The following is an 11,816-nucleotide window of genomic DNA, read 5'->3' on the forward strand; positions in this document are numbered from 1 at the left end:
TTATATTATAGACTTAACAAAGTTGATATTATATAAAACTTAATATTGAACATGTAAATATACAAAGTTTCAAATATAATTTAAGGAATATATAACGTTTATATTAAAATATATAAAGTAAATATATAAAGTAAATATATAAAGTAAGAATTAACAGTAACAATTCCAAGGACTAGATTTAACTTAAAACCATTTAACTTAACCATTCCTTCAGCTTGTCTACGTCTTCTTGAAGCCTCAAACAGTCCTCTTCTGTTTTAATCCTTCTCATAATTTTAGCATCGTCCGCAAACATTGAGAGAAATGAATCGATACCCTCCGGGAGATCATTTACATATATCAGAAACAAGATAGGACCGAGTACAGAGCCCTGTGGGACTCCACTGGTGACTTCACGCCAATCGGAGGTCTCACCCCTCACCGTAACTCCCTGCTTCCTATTGCTTAGATACTCCCTTATCCACTGGAGCACCTTACCAGATACACCTGCCTGTCTCTCCAGCTTATGTACCAGCCTCTTATGCGGTACTGTGTCAAAGGCTTTTCGACAATTCAAGAAAATGCAGTCCGCCCAGCATTTGTATATGTGTATGTTTGTGTGTGTGTTAGTTAGAGAGAAATAGATGTAGTAGATATAAAAGAGGATAAATACATTTATTTGATAGGCGGGGTCCAAGAGCTAATAACTCGATTCTGCAGATACATATAGTAAATATAAGGATAAAACACACACACACACACACACACACACTAGTTGATAATGGACTGTTTTGTGTTCGTATCCATGTGTACTATTGTCATGACCGACAGACACGTGAAGCTATATGTGTTTATGTGTACCTGTAATTAAACTGACATGTGTACGGTAATTATCTGTATGTGTCCATTTTAAAGGTACATATTAGTGAATGTTTATTTATGTAAGTTGATTGACATATGTACGTATGCGCGCGTTTAGTGTTACTGTAATTTATATGGTTAACATGTATACGTTTGAATGACATAGTTTCCCATTATTGTCACATTTTTTGTTACTGTTTCGCTGTTCACTCTCACTCTCTGACCCCCGTCGACTAATTGTGCTCACGTGTGTTTGTTCAAGGTACGGTAACCATTGGCTTTTTACCCAATAATTTACAACTATTTGCAAACAAACATTTCTAAAGAACATCTATGTTTCTGATAAATATTCTTTTTCCTAACATACAAGTAAATCACACAGTACCTAACCTCAGTCAGAAACACTTTTCTTACTATCTCTCACAACGTCTTTTGCATATATATCCAATCTTAATAAATTTATAATTTAAATTCATAACTGGCAACCCTCTTCCAGCGCCTTAAAGGCCACCAAACATCATTCTTTTCCATTAACCTCTCCCAAATTATCTTTTGCACCAGTACACACACTAGGGGGCTTTATAACTGAGTGGACAGCGCTCTCGACTCGTAATCCTAGTGTCAAAGTTCGATCCCCCGGTGATGGCGCCAACGAAAATCAGCAGAGTTTCATTCATTCATGATGCTCCTCTTACCTAGCAGTACATAGGTACTTGGGCATTAGACACCTGTTACGGGCTGCTTCCTGGGTGTGTGTATGTGGAATTTTTTTTTTATTAGCTAGTAAAAATTGATTGATTCACAGTTGAGAGGCGGGCCGAAAGAGCAGAGCTCAACCCTCGCAAGAACAACTAGGTGAACACAACAAGATAAATAATAACTAACCAAGATCTCGTATAATCTACTACATACGCTACCACCTCCCCCAGTACCACCCCACCTCCCCCCAATCCCTAAATCACTCTACCTAAGTCATTAAAAATATAAAACAAATCAATTAATACACAAAAAATACTAACTATAAATAAAGGAACCAAATTTTAAACATACAGCGACTCCAGCGTGGTCTAGTCGGAGGAGAACGTGTTCTCATCTGGATAGATTGCGATCGAGCCTGTCGGAACGGTTGTGTAACTGCAGGGCACAAATATTTGTGTGTGTCCCCTCCTGTAGCTGTCTCTGTTTCGACAGGTTCCCTGGATAGCTGGAATTGGCCTGGCCCTAGGAAAGTGGGGAAGGGGTGAAATCCGTTGGGCCCACGGATGGATACCTTGGATCCATAGACCTAGAGTAGGTCTAATCACCTGGGATTCGAACCCACGGTGGGAATAAGGGAGGGGATTTTTGGGAGGAGGGGACACAAATGGTTCCTGGAACCAAACCTCACATAAATCCGGACACTCACACACACACACACACACACACACACACACACACACACTTATCCGAACATTCACAGGGACACTCACACACACACATCCATAGACTGTGATAAGGGAGACTATCTGAGGGGAAACAGATGGCCTCCTGAAACCACAGATGTAACCGGACACATAATCATCCGGACACTCACAGGGACACCCACACTCACCCGGACACTCACAGTGTCTCACACACTGACACACATCCATAGACACAAACTGTGATAAGGGAGACCATCTGAGGGGACACAGATGGCCTCCTGGACCCACAGGGTCCATATCCACAGGCTCAGATCAATATTTAAATATACATATATATTTATATATATATATATATATATATATATATATATATATATATATATATATATATATATATATATATATATATATATATATATAACTGAAAACTCACACCCCAGAAGTGACTCGAACCCATACTCCCAGAAGCAACGCAACTGGTATGTACAAGACGCCTTAATCCACTTGACCATCACGACCGGACATAATGAGGTGATAGCCGAGGCTATTTGAACCACCCCACCGCCGGCACTCGGATAGTAATCTTGGGCATAGCATTTTACCAAATCACCTCATTCTTTGGGGCACACGTGACGTGTGCCCCAAAGAATGAGGTGATTTGGTAAAATGCTATGCCCAAGATTACTATCCGAGTGCCGGCGGTGGGGTGGTTCAAATAGCCTCGGCTATCACCTCATTATGTCCGGTCGTGATGGTCAAGTGGATTAAGGCGTCTTGTACATACCAGTTGCGTTGCTTCTGGGAGTATGGGTTCGAGTCACTTCTGGGGTGTGAGTTTTCAGTTGCATATTGTCCTGGGGACCATTCAGGCTTGTTCGCATATATATATATATATAAATATATAAACAATAAGTAAATACATGACGAACTAAAAATCGAATCATAACACTTATTAAATGAATGAAAATATAACAAAAAATAATAAATTGAATAAAAAAAATAAAAAAATGTCAATGACACATAAAGGAATAAAAATATTTTATTCATAATTATTATAATGCAATATATATATTACAAATATATTTATATATATATATAAATATATATATATATATATATATATATATATATATATATATATATGTATATATATATATATATTTATATATATATATATATATATATATATACATATATATATATATATATATATATATATATATATATATATATATATATATATATATATATATATATATGTCGTACCTATTAGCCAGAACTCACTTCTCAGCCTACTATGCAAGGCCCGATTGGCCTAATAAGCCACGTTTTCATGAATTAATGGTTTTTCAACTACCTAACCTACCTAACCTAACCTAACCTAACTTTTTCGGCTACCTAACCTAACCTAACGTATACAGATAGGTTAGGTTAGGTTAGGTTAGGTAGGGTTGATTAGGTTCAGTCATATATCTACGTTGATTTTAACTCCAATAAAAAAAATTGTCCTCAAACATAATGAAATAGGTAGCTTTATCATTTCATAAGAAAAAAATTAGAGAAAATATATTAATTAAGGAAAACTTGGCTTATTAGGCAAATCGGGCCTTGCATAGTAGGCTGAGAAGTGCGTTCTGGCTACTAGGTGCGACATATATATATATATATATATATATATATATATATATATATATATATATATATATATATATATATATATATATATATATATATATATATATATATATATATATAACATCTGGTACCTGGATGATGGCACTCTAGCTGGAACTCCGGAAACCATATTGGGGGATATAAGGAAAATCCAGGAGCAGGGAGCAGCCTTAGGCCTCATTCTCAATGCATCCAAATGTGAAATAATCTCCCGCAACCCAGACATCACTGGGCAAATACAAAATGCTCTTCCAGACATTCTCGTTGTCGAACCACCGGACTGCACTCTCCTGGGTGCCCTTATTGGCCCACGAGCAATCGAGGAGGTCCTGGCTGCAAAAATCACTGACCTAAAGAGAATGCAGGACAGGATTGACAAGATTGATGCCCATGATGCTCTCTTTCTCCTTACAAGATGCCTGTCTCTCCCTAAGTTGACCTACTTTCTGAGATGTTCTCCATCCTACAGCAGCCCTAAGTTAAATGTGTATGACACCCTTCTAAGGTCCATGCTGGTGAAAGTCCTGAACCTGCCATTGGACGACTCTCAGTGGGAGCAAGCAACCCTTCCTGTAAGACTCGGCGGCCTTGGTGTCCGCACAGCCTCCCAAATTGCTCTACCAGCCTTCCTTTCCTCCTCTCATGCATCGCACGACCTCGTCAGAGATATTTTACCTGCAACCCTGAGAGATTCAGCAGGAATACACGATCCTGCTTTCACTGAATGTTCAAATCAGTGGAATGTTCTTGCAGCCCCAGCAACCATTATAGAGCCAACAAAACAACACAAACAGTCCGGCTGGGACCACCCTCTAGTGGAAAAAGTAGCTGATGCCATGCTAAGCGTCGCAACATCAGACAAGGAGAAAGCCCGCCTCAGAGCAGTGCGTGCCCCCCATGCAGGAGACTTCCTCCTGGCAGTACCCATGTCTGCAATGGGCACGCGCCTAGATCCAGAATCCCTTCGTGTAGCAGTGGCCCTCCGCCTTGGTGCCCCAATTCACACTGAATACAAGTGTATTTGCAACAGGGTGGAAGCAGACCAATACGGACTGCATGGGTTGCATTGCGGAAGCACAAAGGGCTGGCATGCAAGACACAACGAGGTCAATGACATCATCAAGAGGGGCCTCGTCTCAGCTGGGTGCCCGGCGGAGAGAGAACCTCGCGTCCTAGGGGTCCAAAACCCGGATTTCCCAGCACTTCGCCCTGATGGCATCACCATATACTCATGGAAGGAGGGTAGACAGTTGGTGTGGGACTACACATGTGTATCCACCCTGGCTGACACCTATGTACACTTCGGAGCTGATCAAGCAGGTGGGGCGGCCAACCACAGGGAAACAGCAAAATCACTCAAGTACAGGCGACTGGAAGGTCAATACCTCTTTGTTCCCATAGCGTCTGAGACGCATGGCCCCTGGGGCAAGAGTGCCTTGGGATTTCTCAAGGAATTGGGGTCCAAGCTCATTGACGTCACCAGAGACCCAAGGGCTTCTAGTTTTTTATTTCAGCGTCTCAGTGTGGCGATCCAGAGGGGAAATGCTTGCTGCGTCCTCGGTTCCTGTCCAGAAGCGGAGGAGCTTCAAGAGATCCATAACCTTTAGGCATTTGTCTTGTATGTTTTGTAACCTTTAAATACACAATAAAGGAAAAAAAAAAAAAAAGGGAAGGGGGTGGTAGGAGAAAAGCACACAGAAACTGTATTGGAGGGGACCCACATTCCCTCCAATGCGTTATGTGTGGTTTCCTCCGAGGCTATGGGTCCCCCTTCTTCCAGCCAGAGGTGGTACTCCCTTCCCTATTTTATTTTTCAAAAATTAAAAAAAAAAAAAAAAAAAAAAAAAAAAAAAAAAAAAAAAAAAAAAAAAAAAAAAAAAAAAAAAAAAAAAAAAAAAAAAAAATATATATATATATATATATATATATATATATATATATATATATATATATATATATATATATATATATATATATATATTTATATATATATATAGATTTTTTTAAACCTAGAAAGGGTATCACCTCTAGTGCAAGTGTAGGGACCCATAGCCTTGGAGAAGAAAATAAAGAGTACTCAGAGAAGACCTTGTGGATCCTCACTGACCACCTTGATACTTTCTTCTCTTCTCTAATATATATATATAACAATATATGGCTTGGGAACAAGATTGAATGGTCCCCAAGCCAATATGCAATTGAAAACTCCACACCCATGAAGGATTCGAACCCAGACAGCCAGGAGAGCTCTTCATCCCAAAGAGGGGGGGAACAGGGGCAGTGGTGCAGGTGAAACAGGGATGAAGAGGGGGAACAGGGGGAGAGGTGCAGGTGGAACTGGGATGAAGAGGGGGAACAGGGGGAGAGGTGCAGGTGAAACAGGAATGAAGAGGGTGAACAGGGGGAGTGGTGCAGGTGAAACTGGGATGAAGAAGGGGAACAGGGGGAGAGGTGCAAGTGAAACTGGGATGAAGAGGGGGAACAGGGGGAGAGGTGCAGGTGAAAGAAGGATGAAGAGGGGGAACAGGGGGAGTGGTGCAGGTGAAAAAGGGATGAAGAGGGGGAACAGGGGGAGTGGTGCAGGTGAAAGAGGGATGAAGAGGGGGAACAGGGGGAGAGGTGCAGGTGAAAGAGGGATGAAGAGGGGGGAACAAGGGGAGTTGTACAGGTGAAAAAGGGATGAAATGGGAGTGAAGGAGGTGCAGGAAGGGGGGCAGAGAGTGTGATGTAGAAGGGAGGGAGGACGATGGGAAGGGATGGCGGCGGGAGGGAAGACTACATGATGGGTAAGAAGGGAAGGTGAGTGAACGAAGGGAAGGACTAGCAACGGGAGGGAGGAAAAACAGAGGGAAGGGCGAGAGTGAGAAGCGGCGGAAGACATGAGAACGAAGGGATGGATCTGCGGCGAGAGGGAAGACGATGGGAAGGGCGGGATGGGAGAGGGGCGGGTGTGGGAAGGGCAAAAGGATGGAGGATGAGCAGGTATATGAGAGGGAGGAAAAGGGAAGGAGAAGGTGCCAGAACGAAAGGAGGGAGTTTGGTAGTAAAATAGGAGAGGGAGTGGGGAGGGTGTTGATAGATGCTTATGATAAATGGATAGATTAATGGAAAATTTATATAGGTAGATAGATGGATGGATACATTGATTGCTAAATATATATATTGACGGATAGACGTATGCATAGATGAGTTGATGGACGGAAAGACAGATGACTATATGGATGGATAGAAAGATGAGTTGATGGACGGATACATGGATAGATAGATGTATATAATGATAAATGGTTGGTTTAATGGGAAGATAGATTGATGGATTGACAGATATAAGTAGATAGATAGATGGATACATTGATGGATACATTTGTGCTAGGTGAACAGTCGAATCAGGCTAAAGAATATCTTTCGATTTGCTATTGCATCAACCGGGATTCGATCGGGGACCATTAGGATTATAACCATCGAACTCTCTCTATTTAGACGCTACGCCTCCAGTTTGTGTGTGTGTGTGTGTGTGTGTGTGTGTGTGTGTGTGTGTGTGTGTATGTGTGTGTGTGTGTGTACTCACCTAGTTGTACTCACCTAGTTGTGTTTGCGGGGGTTGAGCTCTGGCTTTTTGGTCCCGCCTCTCAACCGTCAATCAACATGTGTACAGATTCCTGAGCCTATCGGGTTCTGTCATATCTACACTTGAAACTGTGTATGGAGTCAGCCTCCACCACATCACCCCCTAATGCATTCCATTTGTCAACCACTCTGACACTAAAAAAGTTCTTTCTAATATCTCTGTGGCTCATTTGGGCACTCAGTTTCCACCTGTGTCCCCTTGTGCGTGTTCCCCTTGTGTTAAATAGACTGTCTTTATCTACCCTATCAATCCCCTTCAGAATCTTGAATGTGGTGATCATGTCCCCCCTAACTCTTCTGTCTTCCAGCGAAGTGAGGTTTAATTCCCGTAGTCTCTCCTCGTAGCTCATACCTCTCAGCTCGGGTACTAGTCTGGTGGCAAACCTTTGAACCTTTTCCAGTTTAGTCTTATCCTTGACTAGATATGGACTCCATGCTGGGGCTGCATACTCCAGGATTGGCCTGACATATGTGGTATACAAAGTTCTGAATGATTCTTTACACAAGTTTCTGAATGCCGTTCGTATGTTGGCCAGCCTGGCATATGCCGCAAATGTTATCCGCTTGATATGTGCTGCAGGAGACAGGTCTGGCGTGATATCAATCCCCAAGTCTTTTTCCTTCTCTGACTCCTGAAGAATTTCCTCTCCCAGATGATACCTTGTATCTGGCCTCCTGCTCCCTACACCTATCTTCATTACATTACATTTGGTTGGGTTAAACTCTAACAACCACATGTTCGACCATTCCTTCAGCTTGTCTACGTCTTCTTGAAGCCTCAAACAGTCCTCTTCTGTTTTAATCCTTCTCATAATTTTAGCATCGTCCGCAAACATTGAGAGAAATGAATCGATACCCTCCGGGAGATCATTTACATATATCAGAAACAAGATAGGACCGAGTACAGAGCCCTGTGGGACTCCACTGGTGACTTCACGCCAATCGGAGGTCTCACCCCTCACCGTAACTCCCTGCTTCCTATTGCTTAGATACTCCCTTATCCACTGGAGCACCTTACCAGATACACCTGCCTGTCTCTCCAGCTTATGTACCAGCCTCTTATGCGGTACTGTGTCAAAGGCTTTTCGACAATCCAAGAAAATGCAGTCCGCCCAGCATTTGTATATGTGTATGTTTGTGTGTGTGTTAGTTAGAGAGAAATAGATGTAGTAGATATAAAAGAGGATAAATACATTTATTTGATAGGCGGGGTCCAAGAGCTAATAACTCGATTCTGCAGATACATATAGTAAATATAAGGATAAAACACACACACACACACACACACACACACACTAGTTGATAATGGACTGTTTTGTGTTCGTATCCATGTGTACTATTGTCATGACCGACAGACACGTGAAGCTATATGTGTTTATGTGTACCTGTAATTAAACTGACATGTGTACGGTAATTATCTGTATGTGTCCATTTTAAAGGTACATATTAGTGAATGTTTATTTATGTAAGTTGATTGACATATGTACGTATGCGCGCGTTTAGTGTTACTGTAATTTATATGGTTAACATGTATACGTTTGAATGACATAGTTTCCCATTATTGTCACATTTTTTGTTACTGTTTCGCTGTTCACTCTCACTCTCTGACCCCCGTCGACTAATTGTGCTCACGTGTGTTTGTTCAAGGTACGGTAACCATTGGCTTTTTACCCAATAATTTACAACTATTTGCAAACAAACATTTCTAAAGAACATCTATGTTTCTGATAAATATTCTTTTTCCTAACATACAAGTAAATCACACAGTACCTAACCTCAGTCAGAAACACTTTTCTTACTATCTCTCACAACGTCTTTTGCATATATATCCTATCTTAATAAATTTATAATTTAAATTCATAACTGGCAACCCTCTTCCAGCGCCTTAAAGGCCACCAAACATCATTCTTTTCCATTAACCTCTCCCAAATTATCTTTTGCACCAGTACACACACTAGGGGGCTTTATAACTGAGTGGACAGCGCTCTCGACTCGTAATCCTAGTGTCAAAGTTCGATCCCCCGGTGATGGCGCCAACGAAAATCAACAGAGTTTCATTCATTCATGATGCTCCTCTTACCTAGCAGTACATAGGTACTTGGGCATTAGACACCTGTTACGGGCTGCTTCCTGGGTGTGTGTATGTGGAATTTTTTTTTTATTAGCTAGTAAAAATTCATTGATTCACAGTTGAGAGGCGGGCCGAAAGAGCAGAGCTCAACCCTCGCAAGAACAACTAGGTGAACACAACAAGATAAATAATAACTAACCAAGATCTCGTATAATCTACTACATACGCTACCACCTCCCCCAGTACCACCCCACCTCCCCCCAATCCCTAAATCACTCTACCTAAGTCATTAAAAATATAAAACAAATCAATTAATACACAAAAAATACTAACTATAAATAAAGGAACCAAATTTTAAACATACAGCGACTCCAGCGTGGTCTAGTCGGAGGAGAACGTGTTCTCATCTGGATAGATTGCGATCGAGCCTGTCGGAACGGTTGTGTAACTGCAGGGCACAAATATTTGTGTGTGTCCCCTCCTGTAGCTGTCTCTGTTTCGACAGGTTCCCTGGATAGCTGGAATTGGCCTGGCCCTAGGAAAGTGGGGAAGGGGTGAAATCCGTTGGGCCCACGGATGGATACCTTGGATCCATAGACCTAGAGTAGGTCTAATCACCTGGGATTCGAACCCACGGTGGGAATAAGGGAGGAGATTTGGGGGAGGAGGGGACACAAATGGTTCCTGGAACCAAACCTCACATAAATCCGGACACTCACACACACACACACACACACACACACACACCCTTATCCGAACATTCACAGGGACACTCACACACACAAATCCATAGACTGTGATAAGGGAGACTATCTGAGGGGAAACAGATGGCCTCCTGAAACCACAGATGTAACCGGACACATAATCATCCGGACACTCACAGGGACACCCACACTCACCCGGACACTCACAGTGTCTCACACACTGACACACATCCATAGACACAAACTGTGATAAGGGAGACCATCTGAGGGGACACAGATGGCCTCCTGGACCCACAGGGTCCATATCCACAGGCTCAGATCAATATTTAAATATACATATATATTTATATATATAAAATTTTTAAAGAAAATACACACACATATATATATATATATATATATATATATATATATATATATATATATATATATATATATATATATATATATATAAATATATAAACAATAAGTAAATACATGACGAACTAAATATCGAATCATAACACTTATTAAATGAATGAAAATATAATAAAAAATAATAAATTGAATAAAAAAAATAAAAAAATGTCAATGACACATAAAGGAATAAAAATATTTTATTCATAATTATTATAATACAATATATATATTACAAATATATTTATATATATATATAAATATATATATATATATATATATATATATATATATATATATATATATATATATATATATATATATATATATATATGTCGTACCTATTAGCCAGAACTCACTTCTCAGCCTACTATGCAAGGCCCGATTGGCCTAATAAGCCACGTTTTCATGAATTAATGGTTTTTCAACTACCTAACCTACCTAACCTAACCTAACCTAACTTTTTCGGCTACCTAACCTAACCTAACCTATACAGATAGGTTAGGTTAGGTTAGGTTAGGTAGGGTTGATTAGGTTCAGTCATATATCTACGTTGATTTTAACTCCAATAAAAAAAAATTGTCCTCAAACATAATGAAATAGGTAGCTTTATCATTTCATAAGAAAAAAAAATAGAGAAAATATATTAATTAAGGAAAACTTGGCTTATTAGGCAAATCGGGCCTTGCATAGTAGGCTGAGAAGTGCGTTCTGGCTACTAGGTGCGACATATATATATATATATATATATATATATATATATATATATATATATATATATATATATATATATATATATATATATATATATATATATTTATATATATATATATATATTTTTTAAACCTAGAAAGGGTATCACCTCTAGTGCAAGTGTAGGGACCCATAGCCTTGGAGAAGAAAATAAAGAGTACTCAGAGAAGACCTTGTGGATCCTCACTGACCACCTTGATACTTTCTTCTCTTCTCTAATATATATATATATATATATATATATATATATATATATATATATATATATATATAACAATATATGGCTTGGGAACAAGATTGAATGGTCCCCAAGCCAATATGCAATTGAAAACTCCACACCCATGAAGGATT

This window comes from Procambarus clarkii, unplaced genomic scaffold, assembly GCF_040958095.1.
Source record: "Procambarus clarkii isolate CNS0578487 unplaced genomic scaffold, FALCON_Pclarkii_2.0 HiC_scaffold_397, whole genome shotgun sequence".
In the NCBI taxonomy this organism is placed as follows: Eukaryota; Metazoa; Arthropoda; class Malacostraca; order Decapoda; family Cambaridae; genus Procambarus; species Procambarus clarkii.